This window comes from Tympanuchus pallidicinctus, unplaced genomic scaffold (assembly GCF_026119805.1).
Source record: "Tympanuchus pallidicinctus isolate F22 unplaced genomic scaffold, pur_lepc_1.0 scaffold17, whole genome shotgun sequence".
Taxonomy (NCBI): Eukaryota; Metazoa; Chordata; class Aves; order Galliformes; family Phasianidae; genus Tympanuchus; species Tympanuchus pallidicinctus.
The window spans coordinates 18,446,646-18,473,067 of NW_026294690.1; the positions used below are offsets into that span (position 1 = coordinate 18,446,646).

General features: G+C 43.4%; 1 long non-coding RNA gene across 1 annotated transcript in view; it reads left to right on the forward strand.

The window, feature by feature from the left end:
* The first annotated feature begins 1,422 nt into the window (after positions 1–1,422).
* The window catches only part of LOC128078601 (uncharacterized), a 44,586-nt gene continuing 19,586 nt past the window's right edge, over positions 1,423–26,422 (forward strand). The window contains exon 1 of the long non-coding RNA XR_008205720.1: positions 1,423–1,640. This is a non-coding gene — a long non-coding RNA (uncharacterized LOC128078601). The remainder of the gene's footprint in view (positions 1,641–26,422) is intronic.

Sequence of the window (26,422 nt, forward strand, 5' to 3'; positions counted from 1 at the left end):
AACATCAATTTGGACTTTATAAACTGGAAAATGTTGTGAGGAGCATAAAGCCCTGTGATCCCAAGTTAGTAATGAGATCTGTGCTTGCGCTTTTGCTGAATGCTATGTTTATTAGCCCAGCTCCTAATGCAGCATCATCCTGTCTGGGGAAGAAACACTTCTGCACAAATCTCCGGTGCAGCTCCATAAGGAGGGCAGTGTTCAAGGCAGCCCTGCTTGTGCAGCTCAGTGTAGGACAGGTCCACAGCTGCATTTCTGCTGCATAGAGCTCTGTGTGACAAACCAAGGCTTGCATCTGTGAGTGGGACCAGGATGAGCAGCTCTGGGTTTAGGAGATGCTGTTTGACAAACACAGCCATGCACTGCCAGATGTTCCAGCTGTTCTCTCTGCCAAAAGGCTGTCAGCATTAAGAAAACATTTTGCTTTTCCCATTGCTTGTAGCAAACAGTTCCGTATTGAACTGAAAGAGACTGAGTTACATATTGTACACTAAACTTCTTCCTCTTGATCCTGAGCTTCTAGGCTGCCAAGGAGGAGCTCGAGGAAAGACTCTCCCATGAGCTGCATATGCTTTGGTGCTCCCTCCTCCTCCTCTCATGGTAGAAGAGAAGCAGCCAGGTGAGTACCAAGCAGGTGAACCCAGCAGTAAGTAAAACTCGAGGGGCTTACATCACCAGGACTAGGTCAGCACTTAAAAACCCCTGTGAGGAGTCCCTTCTTGTCAATACTGATCGCTTTCCCACCAATTATTCACTGCCACTGCTTTTTATTTATCTGAAACAAGCTTTCTAGGAGATGCGATATTCAAGCCGTGAGACAGTATGATATTTGAAACATGAAGTTACCTGGAAGAAATTCCTGTAGGAATTTCTGTGGAAAAGACTTGGGGATAACGCTGGGGTGCCTTCTACATTTTATTCATTGATTGATTGATTTTTCAAATGAATCTTATTTATATCATATCAGAGAAAAAAAAAATCAAAAGCATAACCTTCACAGCAAAAATTAAACTCGTTATGAAAATCCTTTTGAAAAATGGTGTATTGTCTCTGGCTTGGCTCCAAGAACTGTCAGACCACCAGAGCAGGGTGCTGTGAGCTGCCTGCACGCCCTCACCACGTGTGTATTAGAAACAGCAAATACAGAGTTAACAAGTTAAACTTCACCCAAAGCTCTCCCCTACAGGTCCTTCATTTAGGTTTTTTAAGTTTGATCTTGTGTGTTTTCATGCATTCTCCCTCAGCGTCCCTGCTTCCACAGCTGCAATTACTGTGATTAGTGATTCTGCACATCAGGTGAGTTAATGTGGGGGAGGAGAGGGGCAGAACAGTCCAATTAATTAAGCTGCGTTGTAGCACATCATCATCATTTTTCAAGGTGTCAGCTGGGAGGTCTCCAGGAGCACTGCAGATTGGTAGCACCTCCTGGGAGCTCAGCATCATTTGTAGCCACAGTGCTTCAGGGTACCTGGGAATGGTGCTCCTCAGGTTAATGGCAGAGCAGCCCTGTGCTGCCAGGCTGGAGCCTGGCCCTGCAGTGAGGTTGGCTCTGAGCAGGGACACGAGGAGAGGAGAGGCTCTGGGACTTCATGGGGCTCTGCAGGTTGTTGAGAGGGGAGTGAAATGAAGGGCTGAAAGAGGTAATTTTTTATTTTTTTTTAATGCTCATTTTTTTCCCCTGCATTTTTTGCACATAGAGAGCCTATGGGGAGTAACACTGTTCTTGTTTTCTGATCTGACATAAAAGCTTGGAAACTTTTTGATGTCTTTATAGGAAGTTCTGGCTGGCTGCTCCAGCTGATGCTGCATCCCTCCATAGCAAGTTTTTCTTAATTAGCCCAGGGTAGAAAAATTGGTTTCCCCACCTTAAGGAGCACCATGCTCACACTTGAGGGGGTGCTCTAGCAGGGAAGGAAAGCAGGCTGCTGCACAGCAACTCCTACGTGCATTGGGCACTGGCATCAAGCAGCTCTTGCCCACACCCTGCTCCTATCAGCTGTGCTCCCCTCTCTGCAAGGCTGTAATTTACTGACCTGTAACTGAAAGTACATGCAATGGTATTGAGATGAATGAAGTACTCCATTTGTGGAAGAGGATAAAACCAAGGAATTGAAAAAGGCAGGGCTGCCTTCTTGAGTGTTACTGAAAAATCTTTTATGATGGCATACATCAGAACAGAAATACAGGTAATTGAGCACAACCTGTTTGCTTTGAGAAAACAGCCTTTTGTAGGTGATTGCATGTTTGTTTTAGAATGATATATTCCGTATGATTGAGGGAAATAGTTGGTGAGAAACTTCATCTATCAGCCCAGAAATGGCTCCCGTGACAGGGAATTGTCACTAAAGGTACAATATAGCCATTATTTCTTGGTTTAACATCAAGAAAACTCCAGTGTTTTGCTTGGTCTGTAGCTCTAGAATCTCCATCTCTCCTCCACTTTGATATGTAGTTACGCTGTATTTTCTATTCCTTCTTTGCCAGTATCAAGTGCTTTACAAACTGATATTTCATGTATGAAAATAGCTTGCATCTAAACAAAGTGGGGAAGGAATGCTCTGTTCTACACCTGAATGCTTCCAGGGTGCATTGCCCCCCAGGTGCTGCCCCCAGCTCACACTGCTCAGTGCTGTGGGATGCTGCTGCTCCCTGGACCTGAGCACAGGATTATGGTTCCTTTCAAGGAACACTGAAGCCTGCTCGTGCAGCTGGTTCAGTTCTTCCCTCCTTGGGAGAGATGCAAGGTTATTCCAGAGCCTAACTTTCCTGATTTGTGAAATCTGTGATTTATTTATTCTTTCCAAACCTTGGTTTTTAACTGAATATGTTTTCTTTCTCTAAGTTTGTCTTACAGCATAACTGCTTCTTCTCCTGTTTATTTACTGACACAAAATCTAGCTAATTTATGAGGCTAAGTAAGCAGATTTGTTTCAGTTTTATGCTCTGTTCCAACTTCTTGATCATCCAGGCAGCTCTCTGAAATACTGCTATACATTATCCTATACCTCTATACTGAATATAATGCAGCTTTGCCTATTGGAAAAATGATGCGTAATATGATTTAACTTTTATTTGCAAATAACTATTATACACAAAACACGCTTGGATATCTTATTTCTAAGTGATGAATTCCTGATGTTTAACAGAAATTCTTCTTAGCTCTGCAAAGCAGTGCCTTATACCTTGTGTAGGCAGTGACCAGAAGAAGCACAGCTTTTTGTTCTTTGTTTGATTTTCTAACTTGTCAGCAAACAGACGTGCCTTGCACAGGCTCTTGTGAAAGCTAAATAAGGGATGTTTCACAAAGTCACAGCTGCCTTTGTGCAGCTCTGCCCTAAATCTGAGCACAGCTTGGTGACTGCTCTATTTGCCATGTAAACCAACGCCATTGACGTGGTTGGCTGGCCTGGGGCTCAACCTGCAGACTGCATGGGTTTGTCCCTAACATCAGCTTCAGAAAAGATCTTCTAGCTTTTGTCAAAGTGGCAAAAAGTATCTCTTCCACCAGCTTCTTGTTGTGCTGGTGAAATGGGGGGGATATGGCTGTGGCTGTGTTACAGCTGCCCTGAGCACCATGCTGTCAGATGCTGCTCCTGTTGGTAGGGAACAGCACTTTGGCTGCAACTCAGCCTGACCAGATCTGCTTTACTTCATCTGTAGCAAACTGCATCATCCAGGTACTTATTTACTGACATGCTGCATGGTAATTTTTGCCCTTTAATATTCTGTTGGCTAATTGCAGTTAATAGCGGTTCTTAATCTTGCTAATTACTGTAAATCATGCTCTGCCAGCCATCCTTTCTTTCAATGGCAATAAGGCTTTTTTTCTCCACGGAAGGTGCATGTAGTTTAATATAATAAAAGAGTCTCAATAATTAAGATGTATTGGTGAGGGCTATGGAGTCTGTACATGAAAGCAACATACTGGTTTAAAAAAACCACACAAAGGGAACAGGAAAATCAGAGCCTGTAGAAAGCTTTATTGATGCAAATGACAGTCGGTATAACTTCAGCCAGCTTAGCTTAGACATTAATTACAGGTCTTACGTTTAATTTTAAGCCACTGGAAGCCTGTGATGTCTCTGGTGCAGCATTTGGCAGGTTTAATGCTACCTATGGGCAATCAGTGCTTCCAGCAGTGCTCTGGCATCCGCGTGGTCCTTCTGGAGATGCCTGACCTCCTGAGACTGCTCATGCTGAATGCTTCTGATTTCATGGTTAATTGGTTGGCCACATCATTGCATCCTGTTAATGCATGTAAACCCGGTCAGCTTGGGTTTGAACTGTTACAGTGAGCATAAGGCTGTGCAAGGCCCTCCAGATGAGAGAAAGCTTTCATCTACCACAGATTTCTTGCTGTGTTTTGAACCTGAATGGTTTTGTGCTTGCACATCAGGGCTGGTGGTGGAACTGGCTCTGAGGATCCAGCCTCATTCCCATGAGGAGGGAAGCACTGTTCTTGGAAGGAATATTTAACTGGTATGCTCTGCAGAATGCAGGTTCACGGCAGAGCCTTAGGAGAAAGAATAGAAATAATTGAAGTCACCAAAAATAGGTTCTTCGAGGCTGTGGCCATGGAAGTAAAGGGGCTTCTAAGAATATTATTACACTTTTGTTTTAAAATAAAAGACTGCAAGTGGTAAGGTGAAATGCTGGAGCTGTAATTTGCATCACTGATACTCTGGGTTCTCAGCCCAGAAACTTCTCCATAAAGCTGCAGAAGCCTGAGTTAAGCTCTCTATCTGACATGTCACTTTAGAAGGAAATGTTAAATAATGAATTAACGTCTGGTTTTGACTGTCTCCAGCCATGTGACTTGCATATGTGGCCGTGTTATTAATTGCTTGATGTAGCTGCAGAATGGTCACTGGCTCTGCTCACAGGTTGCTGGCTGGGTGTGAAGCACTGTTTCGGTGGTGTCACTTAAAATGCTCACTGTGTGCAGCAGCTATGATGAATCCAAGGGCTGACAATCAGGAGGATACTTCTGAAACTTGCAATTTTTTGGCCAGTTCTGGTTTTGCCTTCTGCTTGTTTGCGAAACAGAAAAAGTATAAATCTTATTTTTAGAGTGGCAATTTTCTTTGCTAATGGTGATCTCAGCTCCTTCAGAAAAGAGCCATGCACTTTTGATTTCCAGTGAGTGAATTCATTTTGTTCTTTTTTTTTTTCCTTTTGGATTTGCTCATTTCTGCATGCCCTGTTCATGTACCCAAATATGTTGTTCTTTATCCCAGCTTGCTTTTGGCAAACATTTCTGTTTATTGCATAAATAACCAGAGATATGGAAACGTAACCAATTCCTGTGCGAGAGACGCCGCTGCCCTGCCTAGAGGAGATAATAAGGATTGACAGGGGCACTGACATTTGGATGATTTGTCTCCAGGAGCTTTAGTCCATGTGAGCTCAACCAGTATCGAACCCAGTATTCTTGACTTATGAAGAGATTGGGAGAGGGAGATGCTGATGTGAGGAAGTTCTTGTTTTGCAGCTGCCAGCCCTTCCCTTTCATGCTGACTTAAACTACTGAGGGTGATGATTATGGGAACTCCAGGTCTCCTGGTATTTGGCAGGTTGGGCAGGAGGGCTGTGTGGTCAACACCAAGGGCTTTCAAAACGGGTGCAGGACGAGCTGAGCTGCAGAGGGCTGCTTAGGAGACTTGTGTAGGTATCTGAAAGAGTTTGACTTCTCTGCCTTGGGATTTGCAATGCTTTCTTGTCCTGTCTTTGTATCTTTAGAAACAGCGCTGTTGACTTCAGAAGATGCTACCCCAGCCCAAATGTCATTTCTTAAAAACTCACTTTTGCACATATGTATGAACCAATAGCTCTTTTTTGTCATCTCAACATCAGTTTTTAACGTTTAAAGGTAAATACATCTTTAACACAAGCTTCCATCAGAGCAAGGATTTTACTCCTCCAGTTCATGCCTGTTTCTAAATTTTGAACTATTTCCTCTTAATTTCTTTACTTTCTCCACATCTTTGAAGACGGGTGACAGCTCAAATCAAAATATATTTTGGTGTATCAACTACCTCGACCATCTTTCTAGTTAGATGATGAAATTCTCAGCCTCTTAAGCCCAAAAAGACCATTCTGTGAAACCCTCAGAATTTTTTTTTTTGTGTTTTTAGCTATTTACAGAACCTCCAAAATAAACATCTGGTTGAAGAAAACATCCATTGTATTTTAAATAAGGTCAGATGTCAATTTTGAATGCTTTAGAAGGGAAAGGAGACCCAGCCCTAATGTACTTAAAACATTAAAGAGATGTGTTTTCCAATGTAAATAAAACCCAGGTGATCCAATATATCTGGAGACTGACTGCCTTACAAGACACGTAGGAAGATTCTAGCTTATTTGGTAAAATTCTGCTCCTCTGAGGTGAAACTCTGTTATTTCCCTTAGTTCCAGAAGCCTCTTTAATGTGCACTGAATAAATTATGTTCAGCAGTAGTTTGCTCCATCACATTCTTGACTTAAATTATAAATCTCTCTGAGTTCTGAGATCCACACAAATGCCTCTGTCTTTTAGAACCCTTTTTTGCGTTCAAGCTGTCAACTTTTTTTTTTTTTTTTAAATCAATTTTTGAACACATTATCTCACAAGTCAGCCAACATAGATGTGTTTTGTTAAACATCCTTTGGAGTGCTGTGCCCCTGTGACAACCAAGTCAGGAAGCTGCAGCAGGTGATGCTGTCCCTGGGTGCCCCAACCCTGCTCACAAGCAGAAGGGGCTCAGTGTGTTGAGTCCTCTTGTTTGATAGCTGCCTTAAACATCAGTTACTATGGCAGAATACCTAAAACATAACTGAGCTTTAGACAGCGTGCTTTCCTGAAGGGGAAAATAAAGTAAAATATCATATATGCTGATTGTGCAGTTCAGGAATTGAGAAACTCACCAAGTACTGGAGAAAGCCAAAGTAATGTACTGTGCAGTATTTCTACTTGCTTGCTCCAAGAGCAGGTGTTCTGTAACTGATATGATGGCATGAAAACTTCTCCTTAATTTGGTTCTATTCTTAAAAGACTTTCCCAAAATAATAATAAAAAAACTAAAGTTATCAATTTAGTTATTGTTACAAACAATCTGTTTACCCTCCTAGTTTCAATTATTGCCTTAATAAATGGCATTTCGTACTGATTATTTCTGTATGGGAAGAATCTTGAGAATTTAGTCTTTGCTATTATTTTGTGCATTGGGAAGTGGTTCTGTTTTTTTCCCAGGAAGCATTAAAACATGAGGTTTGTATCAGGATAGTTGTTTTCCCCCAGTTATTCAATGCATAGTTCTTTATAATACCTACAATTCCTTTCAAGCCTTGAATAAATGACACAGACCTGCAGGTGTTCTGGTCCAAGTCAAAACTCCTGGCCAGTCTGAAAGGAGGCAGGCTGTGTTGGCTCCAAAGCACCACAAGCAGCCCATGGTACAACAAACCGAGCATACAGATAATGCTTGAATATCCATTCCATGCTTAAACTGACTGAACGCAATGGGAAAAGGCAGCAAAGCCAAGCTTTATCTCCAGATCAGAGGAAGCATTTACAGGAGTCACAAAATGGAGTTACTGATTTGACTTAATTGTGCTTATAGCCAGAAATAACAGTGACGTGCTTGTGGTGCAGTACTGTAAGGTGGTTATTTTTAAGGTTGCACCTTTCAGAACTCCCAAACAGAAGCAGTTCTGCATCAAAGCAGATTTTATGTGTGTTGATTCTCTAAGCAGCTGCTGTATGCTAAAACCAAGCAGGGTCTGTCACTAGACCATAGTGATCATATGATACCACCATGGAGAATGTGACTCATATCGTGACCTGTATTTTGGGATTTACATCATCAGCTCACTCTGATATTCACACCTTCCATATGAACTTGTAAATGAGTTAACTATCTCTTGGACAGACCCCTTATCTGTGACAGATACAGATTTTTTTGTTTGTATCAGCCTATTTAGGTTGCTGTCAGTGGTAGTTATTTCCTTAGTACCTCCTTGGAGCACAGCTCCATTACTGAGTAAATTAACACTTTTGGATTCACACTGCTCAGGCTTTGGCTTGCTCTGCAAAGTGCCTTCTGAGCCTCTTTAGCCTTGCTGCCTGCCCTCATGGGGTACCACTCAAGTGCCTTCTCTGAAAAAGGCAGATGCAGTGTACTTTAAGAATTTAACTTCAATAGCAATTTAAACAGCTTAGCAAGCTAAGCTCATTCTCTCCTTCACCTTCTGCTCTTCTAGAGGTATGTGTTGTCTCTATTTCAGCATTCCTAAACAGAGATCTCTTATGTTTGATTGCCATACATCAGTAAGGAGCTCTGTGCGTTACAGAAGCAAGTGGAGATCAGTGAGGAAGTGTGTGCTTTGGTGCCTTTGCAGTGGGGAAAGGGGAGGAAGGCTTGCAAGATTAGGCAGGTTGAGCAGCTCCTGTATTATATCTGCAAGTAATGGCTGCCTTCTAGTTTTTTTCCCCTTCTACTTCCTTCATGGTTCTTGCAGTGATTACTGCTGCTCATCAAGTTAATGCTATCGAGTCCAACCCACGAGACCACTTCACACTGTGCTGCGTCAGCCAGCGTTACTGTGTTATCTTACTTACTTGGATCACTAATACAACCTGTTTTGACTTGCTAGTGGGCAACATGTGTCAGCTGGAAAACAAAAAGGGAGATTTGTTTATGTTGCAACAAAGGCAGGCCTCTGTTTGCTCTTCACACTAAGAAAAATGAGCTCAGCCTGTAGCAATCATGGATGCATAAAAAGTTAAATGGAAGAGATGTAGGGAAAAAAAAAAAAAAGCCCAGGTGTTTTTAGAAGTATCTTACTGAAGTTGTGGTAAATTGCTTGGGTTTGGGTATAATTTAATATTAAAATCTTAAAATTGAAAATAGTTTTGAGAGAGCATTTAAAGTGTTGAATATCCTTCTCTTGACTCCACCAGAGCTGGGCAGGTGCTGAGCTCTTTGGAAATCTGCTCCATAGAGTGACTTGATATTTGGATTTTGAGGCTTTACACATTTAGTCATCTTGTGATTACGCCTTACAAACATTCATCAGTAACTTCTGTGGCTCTGCAAAGTAAGTCTTCAAAATGAAGAGGCTCTCTTAATGTTTCCAGTAATGCATTACACTGAAGCTAACAGTTCATCGTTTCATTCCTTCACACACTTACAACGAATAAATCACAGGATCTGGCATGTCTTGGTTCAGCTATGTGCTGCTTCTGAGGATGAATGATGTAATAGGGCTACTAAACAGGGAAGGATATGGATTTTCTTTAGTTCCTGTGCCATAGCAAGTGTAAATCTGAACAGTTTGAAAAATCCAGATTAATTTATTGCGAGATATGGAAAGTACTTACTACATTTTTGTGTTGCAGATCACTGTAGCTTACAAGTAGCACGCAAGTACCACGCTTTGGAAAACAGAAGTTACTTGCAAAGAGGTTTTCCTGAATTATCTAAAAAGCATAGATATAGAAAATGGAAGGTGGCAAAGGATAACACTCTTTTTTTTCTTCTCTGCTTTGGAGCAGGCATTTTGTGCTTTAAGAAAAGGCAAGGGAGAAATGTTTTCCTGGTGGTGACTGCCGTAAATTTTTTTGCCTGTTATGTGATGCTTAAAGCAACTGATTTGACTAAAAAGACAAAGGTTGCTATTGCAGAACTACACGCAAACCATTCCACGTTTATGTGGCAAATCGTGTAGCCTGTGCAAAATGTCATTTGCAGCTCTGCAGTACTGACTGTGCTAAAATACAGAGCTCCAGGGGAGCAGATCCCACACTCAGACCCTGTAGCTCTGATGCAGCAGCAGGCAGTGCTCCTGGGGTGCTGGTGGCTGGAGTGGGTGGAGCAGATGCATCCTTCTGCCTTTCTTCCCCTCCCTCCATCCTCTGGTGCTGGCAGAGTGCGTGAGGTTTGTCTAGGCTTTTCCTGAGTTCCTTATCAGAGCAGCTCGTCCAAATGTTCTGTCTTTGTGTGCTGTTAAAAGTGTCTGCAGTATTGATGGGGGTATGGAGAATCACTTTGTTGTGTCTCTTCGTTATTTCCACTTCCGTGCCTCCTCTCTTGCTGCTGTTTTCCTGTGTGGTTTTCTGAGGAAGCCAAGCAGGTTGTGCAGGTAGCTGACCTGAGGGACAAAGGCCAGTTAATTGCTCGGATGTAATTGGGACATGCAGACTGGGAGAAGCTGTGGCTGCCTCAAGTGTCTGTAATAATGGCTCTACTAGGCTTTAAGAACAAATAAAAACTGAGTGGGAGATCTGTTAGAAAGGGAAAGGAGAGCTGAGAAGCATAGAATTGATCTTTTTCAGATCTTAGCCTCCAAATAAGAAAAATCACACTGGAAATTAATGTCCAATGACACAAGTGTGCACCTTGATCACATGCATGTATTCTTCTCCAGTAGGCTTCATCACCCATAGGGCATCTTTTGCCAAGTTAAAGTTCAGGTCCAACATCATCTCAGCCACAGCAAGAGAGTCTCAGTGCTGAGCCAAGACACATCACCTTATCTAAGGTAGAGATGGCACTCCAGGCTTAATGCAGGAACCTAAAAAGAATCAGAGATGCGCGTTATCATATTGTTCCAATGATAAAAGTGCAGGTTTGATAAATGGAAACATCCAGCAATGGTTTATTGTGCAACTGTTACAATGCTTATCTGTTTGTAGGCACATGAAACCAGCATGGCTAACTCCATTTAGTGGCAGAGTTGCAACTAATGAGCAAAAGCCAATGTATATATACACATATATGGGTGTTCTATATATTTATACGTAAGTTTTAAAATCATCTTTCCAGTATAACCTTCTGGAGATTTCTAAATGAATATTGACTTTTATCATCTAGGAATGCAGTGATTGTTTTGCTTGACTCCTTTTTATGTGGCTTCTGTTTGCAGATTGACGACACTGTCTAAATTAGACGTATGTTGAAATGACAGAGTAGATGATAAAAGTGGATGGAGTCTGGTGCTTATGCTGTAGAGCACATTCTCTGCCTCCAGGCTTGTTTGGACTGGGTGCAGAGTTTACAGTTGCAGGCATTATGCAGGTCTTAGAACTATCCTCTGGATGGTGTATTAAATCTTGACCCAGCTTCAGGCAATGCTGTGACAATTTTCCCAGTGCATATTGGCCAGAACATGGAGTGAAAGGCAGAGAAGCTCCCTGCTGCAGGGGCTGCAGCCTATTACTGGGAGAGCAACGGTGCTTGAAGCATTCAGTACAGCGAGGTAGAGCAACATGTTATTTCCAATGCATATTTCCATGAGAAATTGGCATTTTTTTGAGTTGTTCTTATACCAAGTATTCATTTTCTACTTCCCACTGAAAATCCCTTACAATCAGATTTGAGGATCCCCAGTGTGCAGGATTATTTTTAACTGCCAAAGGAGAAGCAGAGAATGTTGAGGCGTTAATGAATTAACTCATAGAATGGCTTGGGTTGGAAGAGACCTCAAAGATCATCAAACTCAAACCCCAGTGCTGCAGGCAGAGCTGCCAACCTCCACATCCAATACTAGACCAGGCTGCCCAGGACCCCATCCAACCTGGCCATGAACGTTCCCCACTTCCTATCTCAGAAACAAAATAAGGAGGACAGGACCACATGTTAATTCCTGGTCACTTTTACTGCTGCCTCGGTGGCTCCTCTCCCATCTCCTGCAGTTGTGCCGGATGTGCTGGTGATGTGTGCGCTCACAACGCTGCCAGGGCAGGCAGCTCGGTGCCATCCAGGCCCTCATAAACCACACTGCATACTTTCAGCCCCTCAAAACATAACTTTCAAGACTTGCAGGTGAGATTTGAATTAATTTGAATGATGAACCAGAATATGTTGTTACCGTGTAAGGATGGTTCCAAGGCGTGGCTGGATGTAAAGGGAAAAAGGAAGAAGTCGGCCACCTAAACCCATCCAATGAGTTATTCATTGCTAATTACTCCTCCTGACTTAATGGGGATTTTTATTTTAATGTAGTACGTACGAAGTATATTAATTCAGGTTTTTAAAACCGTCTTATGGAAATTAATATAGAAATAAGTTCTCAATGGGAAATGATGTTTCAGGAATACTATTTTAAGAGAGTAATGAATACATTATGAAAATTTAATTGCGTGTTTTAAAGCAATTATCCAGCTAATCATAAAATTCCTGTTGCAAATAGTAATTAGGAAAATATTTAGATTTACCTAAGTGTATACATTGTAAAATACAGGGAAAAGGTCAGAATCCTCTCTGATACAAAACGATTGTCCAGCAGCTCTCCCTTAAGACTTCATAAATACTTCTTAGAGTCCTGCTTTCCTGAGGATTCTTTGTTTTCTGTGTTTTAACACATTAATAGAACTTATAGAAGGAGTATCCTTGCAAACTTCCTGGAGAGGAACTCAGACAACACATGTTGAATTGAAAGAGCACTGATGCCAGTGTGTGTCAGAGAAGCACCCTGAGTGCCTCCTGCCCAACAGGAATACATTGCACCTTGTTTAGATTTTAAGATAATGTTTTCATGTTCAATTACCTTCTCCCAGATGAAGATAATTTTATGCTGCTGATTGCAATGAAAGGCCTGGCACAGAGTCAGTGCTCCTCTGGCACAGAACCAGTGCTCATGTGGAGGTTTCAATCTGCAGATGCTTGAATCCTTCCTTGAAACTACCTTGGACTTTGGGTAAATTATGTACCGTTTTCTGCTCAAGTGACTTAATTCTCTGTTGGTGGGTGGTGCAGCAGGCAGGAGAGTAACCTTTAATTTCCACTCAATTAACACTTTTCTCTAACATTTATTTTTGATTTCTGTGTGGTGTCCATATCCCTACCAAAGACACATATTTGCCATCGTCGCATGATGAGTTTTCCATAGCACACCAGTGCAGTATTCGTCGTTTACTCTAGGTGTTATGTACTAATAAACTGAAGGAAAAAAAGCTTAATCAGTGTGAAAGCTCAATTTCACCTGCTTCCTCTTCCTTCAAAGCCACTTGATCTTACGTGTGGGCTGCACTCCCAGTGCTTGCCAGCTTGCTTTGCCCAAAGGCAGCCTGCTTCTTCACCAAGCCAATGTGTGCTCAATGGGGATGGCCAGAAATTGCCTTTAGAAATTACCTCCAGAATTGATCTTCAAGCCTGAAGTGAAATGCTGATGTAGATGAATCCTCCATTCTGCTTTCTCCTTCTTCATCTCTTCTTTCGTTTCTCTGCTCCTTGTGCCCTGTCTCTCCCACTATATGTATTGATACCCCAAATCAAGCAAATAGCATTTAAAAAAAAATCCAAAGCCCAGCACAGTAATTCCCCCCATGCTGTTGTTTTCACTCTGGATGTAGGCACTCGGCTCCTTCTCCAGAGCATGACCTCTGTATGCTTCCACACACCATGGCTTAGGGTTTGCTATGTGTCAGCTATAACCTCCTGGTGTTAGAGCTGCTGATCTCAGGACCCGACGTAACTTTGCAGAGCTCACTGCTGGTAGGTTTGTGCCTTATTCATTTGGTGATGGTGGGCATGGCTTCAGGCTGCTTTTGGCACCCAGCCTTGTTTGCATGTGGCTTTAATTTTTGTGAAGCTACACCTCAGTCTGTGCATAAAAGAGGTTTTGGGATGTTTCCTCAGTGGGATTTCTGGGCCCCTGAAGGACGATATGAGCTCATAAATACAATGTATGGGGAAGGTTGGTCTTCAGCCTGTGCTGTCCCATCTCTATCCTTGGATAGCACATCTAAAAGCTTTGCATGCAATATCCAAGCCCATGCTGCTTTAAGACTTTGTTTTCACGCATCGTTGAGCCTTAGTCCCTGTTCTCTCCAGGTCTGCAAGTGTAACAACCAATGTTTTAAATTCCTGAGGACAGGTTCAGCTCTGTGAACACCGGGCCTTGTCAGTCATTGGAAATAAGTAAGTGTTGCTATAGGGCTGTTTGCCAGCGCAGCATCTCTTTGGGTTTCTCTTTGGGTTTTATACTAGGAATGGATACAAGTTTTCCTCTCTTATGTTATTCAGCTTCCCATCTCCTGATCGCAGCAGGTGGCACACCATTGCTTTTGCTGCATGCTCTCAACTGGGAGATGTCTCCTCCCTGAGAGGCAGGCAAACTAGGAAAAGAGCCTTTGATTGGATGCCTTCGCTGATGAGAGAGGAAAATGAGTACAGAGGAAAACACTTTTTTTTTTTTTTCTTTTCCCCCCTTCTTTCCCACCCTAGGAATAGCATAACTTCCAATTTAATCCATGGAAATTTACTGCAGATTTCTAGTTAAAACCCATTTGGAATCACTCTTTAATCATGTAGTTACCTCTCAACGTTTTCGTCGTCTTCATAAGATCACATCTTTATATGCATGCTTTTCAGCTTGCAACTAATGCAGACTTACAGGAAAAGAAAAAAAAAAAAAAAGCAAACAACCAAGTGAACAGCTCGTTTTAACTTCGTCTGGGTCGCTCTCAGAGGGGTTGGGAGGAAAGCAATCTTTTCTCCGTGTTGACTTAAGGCCATGAAGCAAATAAGGCACCTGTCCAACTTGGTGAAGGGTTTTATTGCTGTTCCTGCATATTGCTGCTTACCTCTCAGCTCCTCAAGGCGCCTGTTTTTGTATTTGCCTCTTGTGACGTGGTTTTGTTATAATTAGGCTGAGCTCATCACCTCCTGAAAGCGAGCATCCCCACAGCCCTGGGGTTGATTTGCTCTGGATCCGCAGGGTGCTGTGCTTGAAGGTCTGTGGGCAGAGGGCTCCGAGCCCTGAGGTTGGCTGCTTCCTCTGCTGCAGCCCTTCTGAGCCCAGACGGCAGCCAGGGGAAATGGCTGTAAGCAGAGTGGGAGTCAGGAGAGCAGTGAAGATATGGGATGGAAATGAAAACAGATATTTGCTCTGCCAAAAATAACACCAGAAACGCGGTTAGGTGAAGCTGTGAATTAAGCTCTGTGAAGTTTAACTCCTGCTCTGACCCAATTAAATCCCACTCTCATACTTCCCTGCAGTTACCAGGGGAAACTGCATTGCTCCCATTTCTCCTGCGGTTCAACCTCAGCCAGGACTTGATGGCATTATTCTGTCCAGTCTTAAAGTACAAAAAGAATAATTATGAAGGAGTATGAATGTTAAAAAGGCAGGCAAAAAGTTTCTTCTTTATCGATAGTACTTTGACAAGGATGTTTAAGTTTTGCACTGTCTATTAAGATGAAGAAAATAATTACCTGTTTGATTAAAAGATGCTTCAGTGTCTTTTTCCTTAATGAAAGCATGTGGCTATTGCATCCCTGACACTGCTCTCAAAAATGCATGGGTTTCTGTGGTGTCAATGAGCCTGATTCAGGTAAGCATCTCCTCACATTCAAGTGAGGAAATGCTCTTAGTGGTGCAGTGAGGTAGCACAGCATGTATCTTTTATTCAGAGACTTTAATGCCACATCAGGAGAGCAGCTGTCTAATTAAGATAACGTTGTATGCAGTTGGAGGGGGGGAAGCAGCCCCTCAAAAAACTGCAAAAAACCACACTCAGTGTGCAGTTATGTATGTGATGGAGATGCCTGTGGTCTCTTGGATGAAGTAACATCAGTTCTTTCTCCAGTATAAGACCAGTGCCACTGAACACCACGGATGGAGTTTTGCTGCTGGAAGTACGAGAAGGAAATAGTTTTATTAAGGTTGTTCCAGTGTAACAACTCCTAGTAATAAATTAGAGAAGTGGATGGTGGGGGTTGCCTCATTAACAAATAGCAGCACTGTGTTTCTCACAGCCTGTAAACCATGTTTTTTTCAGGATAAGTTTTCCAGCCTTACCCCTGAACACTGGAACTAAAGACTGGATTCAGAACACCATCATGTAGCTTTATTAAGAGCAGATGGGTGGAAAATTCCCTTGAGTGCTACATTAGCTGCCTGCCATTCACGGGATGGCAGCTGATAATGTACTTGATGGACCTCTCTGTCCATCTGTTGGTCCATCTATCCAACGTTCCCTGGCTTAGGGAACGCTTCAGACTTGAAGCTTCAAACAGCATCATTAAATGCCAGAGATATTTTGTAGTATTTATAGATTTTGCTGGTTCACATTTAAGAACATTTCTGTGATTCATCAGATGTGATCTTGGTTTGTATTATTTATTAAGAGTGTGGCTTAATGAGTTACATCCTCTCCCTGTGTAGCTGTACCACTTGACAGCGTTCTGAGCAGAAGGTCTGAACCTACGCCTATCACGCTTTTACTGATCATCATTTACCAGCTCATGTCTTAAAAGAGATGTTATTTCAGGTTAGGGAGTTGCAGGGAAGGTGGTCCTGATGCTTTGAGATCAGGGGAAGCTCCGGCAGTGATCTGCCTGCCCTTCAGCACATGCGGGCTTCAGGTGTGTAGAGATGCTGCCTGCTGTTGTTTTGGTTGTCAAACAAAACAGGCATCATTAAAACAAAAACACTTAAAGGATTTGGGGGGGGTTGGTCTTTTCCCTTATTTTCTGTTGTCTCATCTTTGCTTGAATGGGAAATGTGCCTTAAAAGAAAAATAGAGCTTAGTAAGTTTGCATAGCCTTCATGTGGTTGCAGCACATCCTTTACAACGATGTGCTCTGCAGCTCCCCTGGGTATTAAACAAATAAATATAAGGGGATTAACACCAGCTTGTATGGTTACCAAGAAGTTAAAGCATTACTTACAGCACTAAAAAGGATGTGAAGATTTAGTGCTGCTGTGCAGCACACTAAATAACACCAAATTAACTCATAAAACATGTCAAGACTCGGTGCTCCAGCCACTCCATCTGCATGCAGCTGTCCCCACAACAGGGCTGCCTGCTGTGCTGCTGATGAGGCTTGGTAGAAATTCTGGAGACAATGCTCAGTGGTGCCACGTGTTTGTAGACATCTGCCCAAGCCAGAGATGGACCAACTGCAAAGCATTTTATTCTCTTATTCCATTATTATTATTATTATTTTTTAAACACAGGCTTACTATAAATGCAGATGTCTATTCTTCATGAAAAAGCTCTTTAAAAGGATTAAAGGAAGGAAAGAGGCAGAAACCTCTGGACTGATAGTGTGCCTGCGGGAGATCTGCAATATCAGCCTGGCTGGCCTGGGGGTTTTTAGGCAACAGAATGAGGTTTGCTGTGGCTACTTGAGGCGAGGCTGGATGTGGCTCTGGGCAGCCTGGTCTGGTGGTTGGTGGCCCTGCACACAGCAGGGGGGTTGAAACTCGGTGAGCATTGTGCTCCTTCTCAACCCAGGCCATTCTATGCTTCTATTCCTAGGGAAAGTTTCACTGTGGTGTGATTCTTGTCCCTCTCCTGCATCTGATAACTTCTTAGTCTCACCAGTAGTCCAAGAAAAGGTTTTCCCTGTGTTTCGTTTTAGCCATCTGTAAAACTGCTTGATGGGCTCCTCCTGTATTTTTGCCTAAATCCGTGGAGTTCTTGACTATTCCTTAGCAAGAAAAATTTTGGAGAATGGCTCATGTATTGGAAATGCATGGGTTAGAATGCAGTTTGTCCTCTGCTTTCTATTTGCTTGCTCCAAACATTTATGTTTCGCGGGCTTTACTTTATGACATTCTGCTTAGGTGGAAAAAAGTGCTTGAGTTATTTGGATGTAACTTCTAAACTGTAGCTGAGCATACTTGATCTCCATTTGGATGTGCCATCCAAATAATACGGTCTGCTCTGCAGCACAAAATAATGAGGAAAGGTGTTTTTGTTTCAGATAAGAGCAGCTGATTCATCAGAGTAATAAAAGGATTAATTACGTACCTGACTGAGGTTATTTTGTTCAGTCAACTATGACCACTTGTGTGAACTCATTATTCTCTTGTGTATTAATGTAAATACTCTCCAGTTGTCAAATACTCCTAAAATACTGTTTGTGATGATAAATTATGCTCAGGGCCTTAGGAAAACTTCACAGAAGTTCTGAGTGCATGTTGTTCTAAGATTTTAGTTTTTAGTTGAGTAGAAGCTCTGAGATCTCTTTCCCTACTGAGTTTCAGGATGGCTCATTTCTCACTGGTGTACTGAGGACATCACAGAATCATAGAATGGCCTGGGTTGAAAAGGACCACAACGACCATCCAGTTCCAACCCCCTGCTACGTGCAGGGTTGCCAACCACCAGTCCAGAAGAGCCACATCCAGCCTGGCCTTGAATGCCTCCAGGGATGGGGCATCCACAATGACCTCCAGCCCTGTGTTCCTGGTGTTATACATACTGATCCGTGCTCCCAAGGAGCAGCAGGTCAACCTGTGCCCAGAGGTCCCAGCTCCTGGAGATGCTGTCAGAGAGGGGCTGCTGAGCTGTTGTGGGAATCAAGAGTTTGCTCAGGATTTCACCACCTTCTTCTTAAAATTCTGAATCATCACTGTTTTTTCCCATCTGATGTCAGATTTTATTAATGTCATATCTCAGCATCTCATTAAGAAAGTAATTTGCTAATGTATCTGCAGCATTGTAAGCGTACTCACAGTACCTTGCAAGGGAAGGTGGAAAAATTTGCCTTGTTTTACTGATGGGGAAACAGAGACAGAATGGGCAGATGAGAAAAGGGCTTCTGAGGCACTGAGGATCTGCGCCCAAAGCTGCGATTAGGAAAATCTCAAGTGATCTCCCAAAGGCTTTCAGCCCTTTGTCGATATATTCTTAAGCAAAGCAGAAAGGGAGAGCAGTACCTCTTAGTAGCCTAGATAAGGGGAAAAGAAAAAAAAAGCCAAGTGAAGCCCAGGAGGTTTGGATGCCTCTCTGTTCTGACTGCGTCAGCTGTTCTGATGGAACGCGCTGCCTTGCCTCTCAGTGCACCTTTGTGCTGTCACAGCTGCAAAAGTGCAACTTCTCCGTACATTGCTGTGTTCTTGTATGGTGCTGAGTTATTAATGAGGTAGTAAAACAACTACTGTTGTTAAGGAATCGTATTTTTACCTTTTAAAAATGCACTCCGGCTTTCTCTTTACTTCCAGCGGAGATGTTGTATCAATTTATGGGATTGGCACAGATGATTTGATGGCTGAGTCATCAGAGGAAGGAGCACGGAGAAGAATTGTAGTTTTCCATTACTTGCAGAAGATAAAATATGTTTGTTTTCCCTTTGTACTACATGGGCATAATTGCTCGATTCCTCTTCCGCTTGGCATTTTGAATTAGCTGTTTCAGTGACGATGCTCTCCTGAGTTTTGTGAGGCACGGTGGGCCACCAGGCTGCTGGTTTGACTTTTAGATGGTGACACCTATGACTACGCATACAGACCTGTGTGTTTAAGTCCTGTGGAGCATCCTCGATTTGTGTGCTGGCTGCCTGCACCCCACAGCTGGGGAAAGGCAGGGCAAGATGTGGCTCATGGCAGCTTGTTCCTGACCAGCTTATGTTTAGCATAAGAGATTGCACTCTGAAGTATTGAAAACATGTATTTATTTGAGTATATGTTAAGTTAAATTACTCTGAGAGGCACTCGCAGGTATTATTCATTTTTGTATGTGAGGGTTGAAGTCAGTAAAACGTAATGGAAGTGTTATTTTAGGGGTTAACAAAGATGAAGTGCCAACTAATCTCGCATGAATTAATTTGGAAGAAAAGTCTGAAACTGATCTTTTTTTTCTTTTTTTCTCTTTTTTAAATTTTGATTTAGCCATTGACAAATTATTCCCTGCATTTAAGGGAAACTTTAATTGATAATTAAGTGCATCAGATCGTTACTTATATTTATCACCTGCTTGCTTGTGCATAATATCATAGTGGGAGCACTGGCCATAAAAGTGAAAACAAAACAAAAAGCTCAGGATGATGAAGAAACTGAGGGTAGAAAACAACAACAGCAGCAACAAAAACCCAACCATCCTGAAGCTCTTGTGACAGCAAGGATTGTTTAAGCACGGTGCAGAGTTGGATGCTGCCTTGCAATTGGTTGCATTATTGAACAACTTTCAAATCCGTTCCATTCTCAATACTGATTTGAGGGAAATAACGAAGCATGAATTTACAGCTGGCATCATGCAATATTGGTATCACCATATAACATCCATGGATGGCTCTTTCTATTGCATGGTGTCAGGTTTTCTTAGGGTTTGAGCATGGGGGGGAGGGGTTAGAAGATGCTGCTGCTCTGAGAAATGCCATCCAGTGGCTTCTCCCACTCCCACAGGCAATTATATGGAAAATATTAACGTGCTTCCAGTCTTGATCAGTTCAGTTCCCCTGGTTTGAAACTGGATGGGAAAAAGGAAAAATTATTTGAAAACTGAAGACATTCATCTGTGACATTTGATCGCTGTGAAGGGATTGCTCTGAAACTCCCAGAACATCAATGTGTCTAATCCTCATCAATGCTAAGGCCATCCAACAGCTCATATACTTTTTCCCTGTTACTGCAGGTTTATCCTCACATATAGTGAAGACCATCCTTGGATTCACATTAAAGATATGTTGTTTGGAGAGGACATTATACAGCATAATTCCAAGTTCAAAATCAAGCTGTGTGATAACAGCTCTCTACCTGACACACCGAGCTTTCAATCCCCCTTCATCCCAGTTCCAGATGTCTGTAAATGCACAGTTTTTCCCCAGAAACAATACAGGTAAGTGAAGGTGGCTGAGGAGATGCAAAGAGATTTAAGGAAGACGGCAGGCCTGGTAGATGTTTTCACTTCCAGCACCTTATATAAGAAAAAGAAGCTAAAAAGAAATTAAAGATGTCTTGGAATAATTCAAGGAAATAATTTGCTCAGTGTTATTTTTCTGCTCCAGAGTAGAAATAAAGGAGGGTTTTGATGCAAGTCAGCCCCAGCAGATGATGAGAGGATGCTTCTGCAGGGTGGGATGGCTGTTTGCTTCTGTCTGTGGTACAAGTGAAGTTGCTGGTTTGGTTTATTTATTTATTTATTCTTAATATCATTCAGATATGTCAAATAGAGTTGACTTAGCAATGGGACAGCTGAATTTCTGACTGTGCTGAATGAAACCCCGCTGCCGAGGCACAGAAGCCTGTGCACCAAGGTATGTGTGTGTTCCTTGATACTTTGTGTTCCACTGTTTTCCCTTTTCCTGCAAGGCAGGCAGCAGTCAATGGCGAATCTTTGCTTGTTTTTGTTTCTTCTTGTCAAACTGGTGGGCTGTGGCTGCTCTGGGCTCTTGGCCCTGCTCCCAGCACACAGTCAGTGCTCCCAGCAGCCCTGCACCTCTCAGGCACTGCTACAGGGGGTGGGACAATCGCTTCAGCCAACCTGGTGGCATTGGCAAAGGTTTTGTTAGCTCCTGACCTGCTCTCGTTGAAACGTGTGCGCACCTTCCACGTGTGGTTATTGGTGATGCAGTCTTGTTTTTTAGTGGCAGCAGCGCCGTTTGTGTGCTTCAGCTTTACTACGTGACTGATGGGTTGGGGGGAGGAGGAAATTCAACTGGCTTGGTATCACTTCAGCTGTTTTTCAATTAGGTCCTGAGACACTTTTCTTCAGAAGTTGCATTGCTCTTGGATTCAAAGTATCCTCTCTGGCAACAGTCCGTATTTCTGACAAGCAAGCCTGAGCGCTCTCTGTTGTTGTTTATAGGAGTCTGAGGAGCACTTAGCTGTAACTGTAACGTCATAGAATCGCCGTGTGGTAAAGGTCTGTGTATCAGTTGTGAATATGACTGAACTGAATGTGGGAAGCAGCCCTGGTTTTCTGTAGCATAGCCCACAGCAGTGACAAAGTGAGGCAGAGAGCATCAGCACCAGGGTGAGGTTTGGTGAGGTGCCTCAAGCAGCAGGGAGCTCTGCTCACACCTGGCTTTCAGCTAAAGGAGGAAAAAGCATCTCTAGTACCAAACGTTGCTCAGTCCTCCAGCATTCCCCATCCAGTCAAATTTCTCAAATGAGAAACGAAGAATGAAGCATTGCATGGAACTGAGAAAATGTTCTCAGTAGTGAGAACAGGTCAGCAGTCCCACACTGAGTGCAAGGCTGGGATATGGGGCTGCCACTGCAGCAGCCATTCACCACAGACCCACGGCAGCTTTGAGGAAGGGGCCTGCCAGTCCAGCCCTTGTTCCTTGGAGTTCTTCAGTAAGGAAAGGAAAAATCATGAACTGCATCTTGGGGGGAAAAAATAAAAACAGAACTTGTGTCAGGGCCAGAATCAATACGCAGCATTACTAGGTTACCTGCTTCAAAGCCGGAATGGTTTTATGGCTAACGTGTGTTTGTAAGAAGTTGCATCAATGTGCAATATGGGAGGAAAGAGACGTGTACAATTTAAACAGGCAGGTTTCCTTGGGCATAAATGGGAATTGAGTAAGGCCTTAGGCACTTTCTATTCATATGAAGAATTATTAAGAGAGATTGCCACACTTACAAATGCTGCAAATAGACGCATAGAGGCACCCAAGTCACAAGAGAATTCTGTTGCACTCAAGCCCTGTAATTGATTTCTAATTATTGGTTATATCAGAGTTGCTTTTGCATAGTAACAGCACATAGGTGATAATTTGTAGTTGTGGATAGATGTTACCAAGGGCAAGTGAGATAATCTGTTTAAAAACCTTTATGCTTTGTGGAATATGCAATGTTCTCAGAGAAAAATGGTTCAGAAAAGGCTTGAATGTGGTCTTCTCTCGATTGTACAGAGGTCAGAGCCAGCAGGCATTGCTTTGATGTCGCTTTGGAAAGATGCAAGCACACCCCTGGTGAGAGAAGAGTGAGCTTTAGTAGGACCAGAGGGTGTTCAGGCACAGAGGAAGGAGAAGCAGAGCTGTGGAGCTGTGCAGTGGGCTGGGGGCTGTCCTGGCAGCATGGTGTGGGGGTGAGCGGTGCCATCCCCATGGGGTTCCTCCACCCACCTGGGCCTGGGAAGCCTTCCTCCTGCACCCCTTCCAGCTGGCTGTGGGAGGTGTGCAGCTTCAGCACCATCTGCTAAGGAGGTGTGAGAGAACGGAGGGCTTTTTCCATGTTCTATTTCCAGACATGAGGGAGGGGGGAAAAAAAAAGGAATTTGTGCATGTTTCAGTGTCAGAGCGTGCAGCTTACAGAAATAATAGCAAAACCCCATGTAACAGCTGTAGGAGTTCTCATATACACTTGTACAGAAACATGAAATAATTATTACAGTCTATTCTTTTCAGTGTTAATGCAACAGTAATTTTTTTTTTCCTCCCAAAGCAAATCTCTGTTGCAGCCAAAACGGATGGAGGTAACAGCCAACCCCGTGCTCCCTCCTGCACTAATAGCTCATCCTTACTGCTTTGATCTCCTTTGCATAGCAGCCCAGTGATGGTAATCCAGAAGCAATTGTTGGGTGATTCCAATGCACGTGCTTGTCACACAGCTCCAGCTCTCAGATAACCCCAGTCAGGGCACCCCGTTAATAGGGTTCAACTTACCTGCACTGCTCTCCTTCAGGTGGCTGGATGTAAAGAAATGGAGCCCATAGGTACCAGTGCTCCCTGTGGCACTGCTCCTGTACTCCCATCTATTTACCTCCAGATGAATGGAGCCATTAGCCCGACTGTTGGCTCACAGCTTCTCTGTGTGCAAATGATACACCCAATGTGGGAGATCTCCAGGCACCAGAGAATCTGACTTTCATTCCAAAACTTCTTTTAAAGCTTGTTTTTATGTGCATTTTTTCTTTATAAATCTGATCTTCTCTTTGTGATACAATACAGAGGAAACAAATTCAGACACAGTAAAATCAGGAAAAAATGCAGTTATTTTCAAGTATTTATTACGACTTGATTCAGTAAAAGATTTTCCATAGTTGCTGGTTATGCACTGAGATCAACAGATGTTTTTCTCCAATCCAAACTAGAGGGAATAAGATTAATGTTTGTTATTTGTATTTTAAGTCCTTTGTGTATGTAAATCATGGAAGAATTGTTCTTTCTTCTCAAAAGCACGTGTGAAATGCTGAATGACTCTGATGGCTGAATCATCCCATTTCTTCAGGTTTCCCAGCCAGAGCTGGAGCTGCCTTGCAAATCCTCATCAATGTGAGTAATGCTCTGTGTGCTGTGATGCACACATATGTGACTCCTTCGCCAGCACAGCAGCAGCTCTGCATCGTTAGAGTCCTGCAGCTCTGCTGCTCACCCTGGGAGCTGCAGGCCCTGCTGCCAGCACGGTGCCATCCCAGTGGGATGCTGCAGGCCGCTGTCGGGTTGTGTGGCAGTAGGTGTCAGCATTCCGTTGCTGTGCAGTTGAGCGCTCTGATTGAATACTCATGGCAACGTGCCTGCAAAATTAATGCCAAGCGCTCTGCAAACGGTGCTTTAGGATAGGATTATTCAACCAGGAGTTTCTGGAGGTGTAAAGGGAAAACGATACGGCTCTGTTCGCCTTCCAAAACCCCGATTCCATCGCTTTGTTCTGTCTCACATGCAGGCAGCACGCTGCAGACGTGAGCACTTGGCTCTGGGGCTGGCTGTATCCGCGCGCTCTGCGCAGGTGGGTGTCAGTGTGCAGGGCCCATCCTTGGAGCTGATTACCCTGCTTGCTGTAATTGGCTTTGTGAGAACAAAGAGCCCCTTTGAACTAAGAGCTGGTGTAATTGTTTTCATATTCATGCTGCAAGGAGCACAGGGAAGCTGCAGCAATGGGACACGTCTCCGTGGCAGTCAGGTCCCAAGCTCCATGCTAGCAGCAGGTCAGTCATGGTGGATGGCAGTGCCCAAGGCCAGCTGTCTCCAGCTTTCCTTCTTATGGCCCAATTCTGGCAGCTGAGAGTCCTTTTGTACCTTGTCAGAAAGAAGGGCCACGGATGGGGAACCCCCATGACAGCCTGTTACTTCCAGTGGTAAGGAGGTCTGCTGCAGGTTGAGATATTCCATCCTTGATAAGACAGTCCCACTCCTGCCTCCATGCAGGCTGATCTGCCCAGTTCCAGTGTGTCCCTCCCTGCTGCCTGGCCCCATGGTATGTTCCACCAAGCCCAGAAGGTCCAGCTGCCATTAAGAAATGAAATAATTATTTTGTGAAGTCATTAAAATTTACAGGTGGAAAGTGTTGTTAATCATACAGTAGTGGTGGTATGGGGACTTTTGTTATTATTACTGATTTACAAGATTAGGGAAGGATGAATAATTACCAATTATTCATCAAGCACTCCTTATAACCACAGCTGCAAGAACATAGCTGGTGCTGGCAACTAATCTTCTTGTAGGCTTTTGTGAAAAATGCAGGATTATCCCCTTCGTTTCACCCATTCAGCTTGTTTCTAGCTCATTTTGCCTCGCTGTTTCCTCTAAAGAATGCCAATTCTATTTCATGATTCCATCCCTCCCTGGCTAAGGCTGTGATCCCTCCTCAGAAGGCTCTGCAGCGTATCCCTCAGTGGTTCAGTGTTACAGCCTAACCTCAGGATAATTATTTCATTCAAACACTAAGACTTTCCCATTCCACGACTTGAAAACATGTTTCGTTTTACTGTATTGCTGTCTGTATCCAACATCCTAATGTTGGCAGAGGGGTAGCAGGAGTACTGCAGGACAAAGCAATGTGCTTAAATGGAACTGTTATTTTTAGGATGGACATAACGGTGTCAGACCTTGCAGTACATAGGATTTTCAGTTGAATCACTCCTTAAAAACTCTCTGAGGAAGAGGGAAGAGGCATTCTGTTGGAAAAATAGAAGCCACGGTGTTTGTCAGATGGGAGAGGCTTTGTGCACAGGACAGCTGGGTGCAGCATTGGATGGCATTGTAATGAGTGTGAGCAAACCACCTGGTAATTGGAAGCAAGTGGGCAGAGCAGGCAGCTGGGCAGCCTGGTTCCTGCTACTTCTGCACAGTCCTTCCCTTTAATTGCAGGAGGTGGTGCAGTGTGAGCCCAATCAGTTTGCACTCAAAGTGAGAGGTGTTGTGCAGTACTGTGAGGGGCTGGCCTGCTTTGTGCACCAGGCACTGAGCTCCTGCAGTGCTGGGCGAGCTTTGTCTGGAAAGGGCCTTAGATGTGTCCCCTCATAAAGATGGGAACACTTTCAGATGTCTTTTATTTGGGGTAAAAACCCATCGACCTGCCCACACAGACCATGCACTGTGCTCCTGTCCCATAGAACAGAGCAGGGAATGACTGCAGCCCCAAGCAGAGGTCACCTCAGCTGCTTCCCATTCGACCCTGCTGATATTTATTGTTGTCTCCCCCTCCTTTGGCATTTGGCTGCTGCTGTTGCTTTCTGTGCCTGTCCCAACCTTGTGTAAGCTCTGATCACTCCGATGTTTCTGTGTTGTTATTGAATCCTGTTTTCCTGCTTTCCATAAGCAGTTTTCCAGCACGTGATGATTTGATTTTCCTGGCACCGCACTTACTTCTCACTTTTCTTTATCAGTTGATTTACTGCTTCTAGGCAGAAGATGAATAGTTTGCACTTTGTACTCCTAAATCAAGGCAGAATGGAAAAGACTGGTTTAATCATATTTTATTCCAACCCCACTTATCGCTATCACCTATCGCTTAGCCCTGTCAGGAGTGATATGTCTGCAAT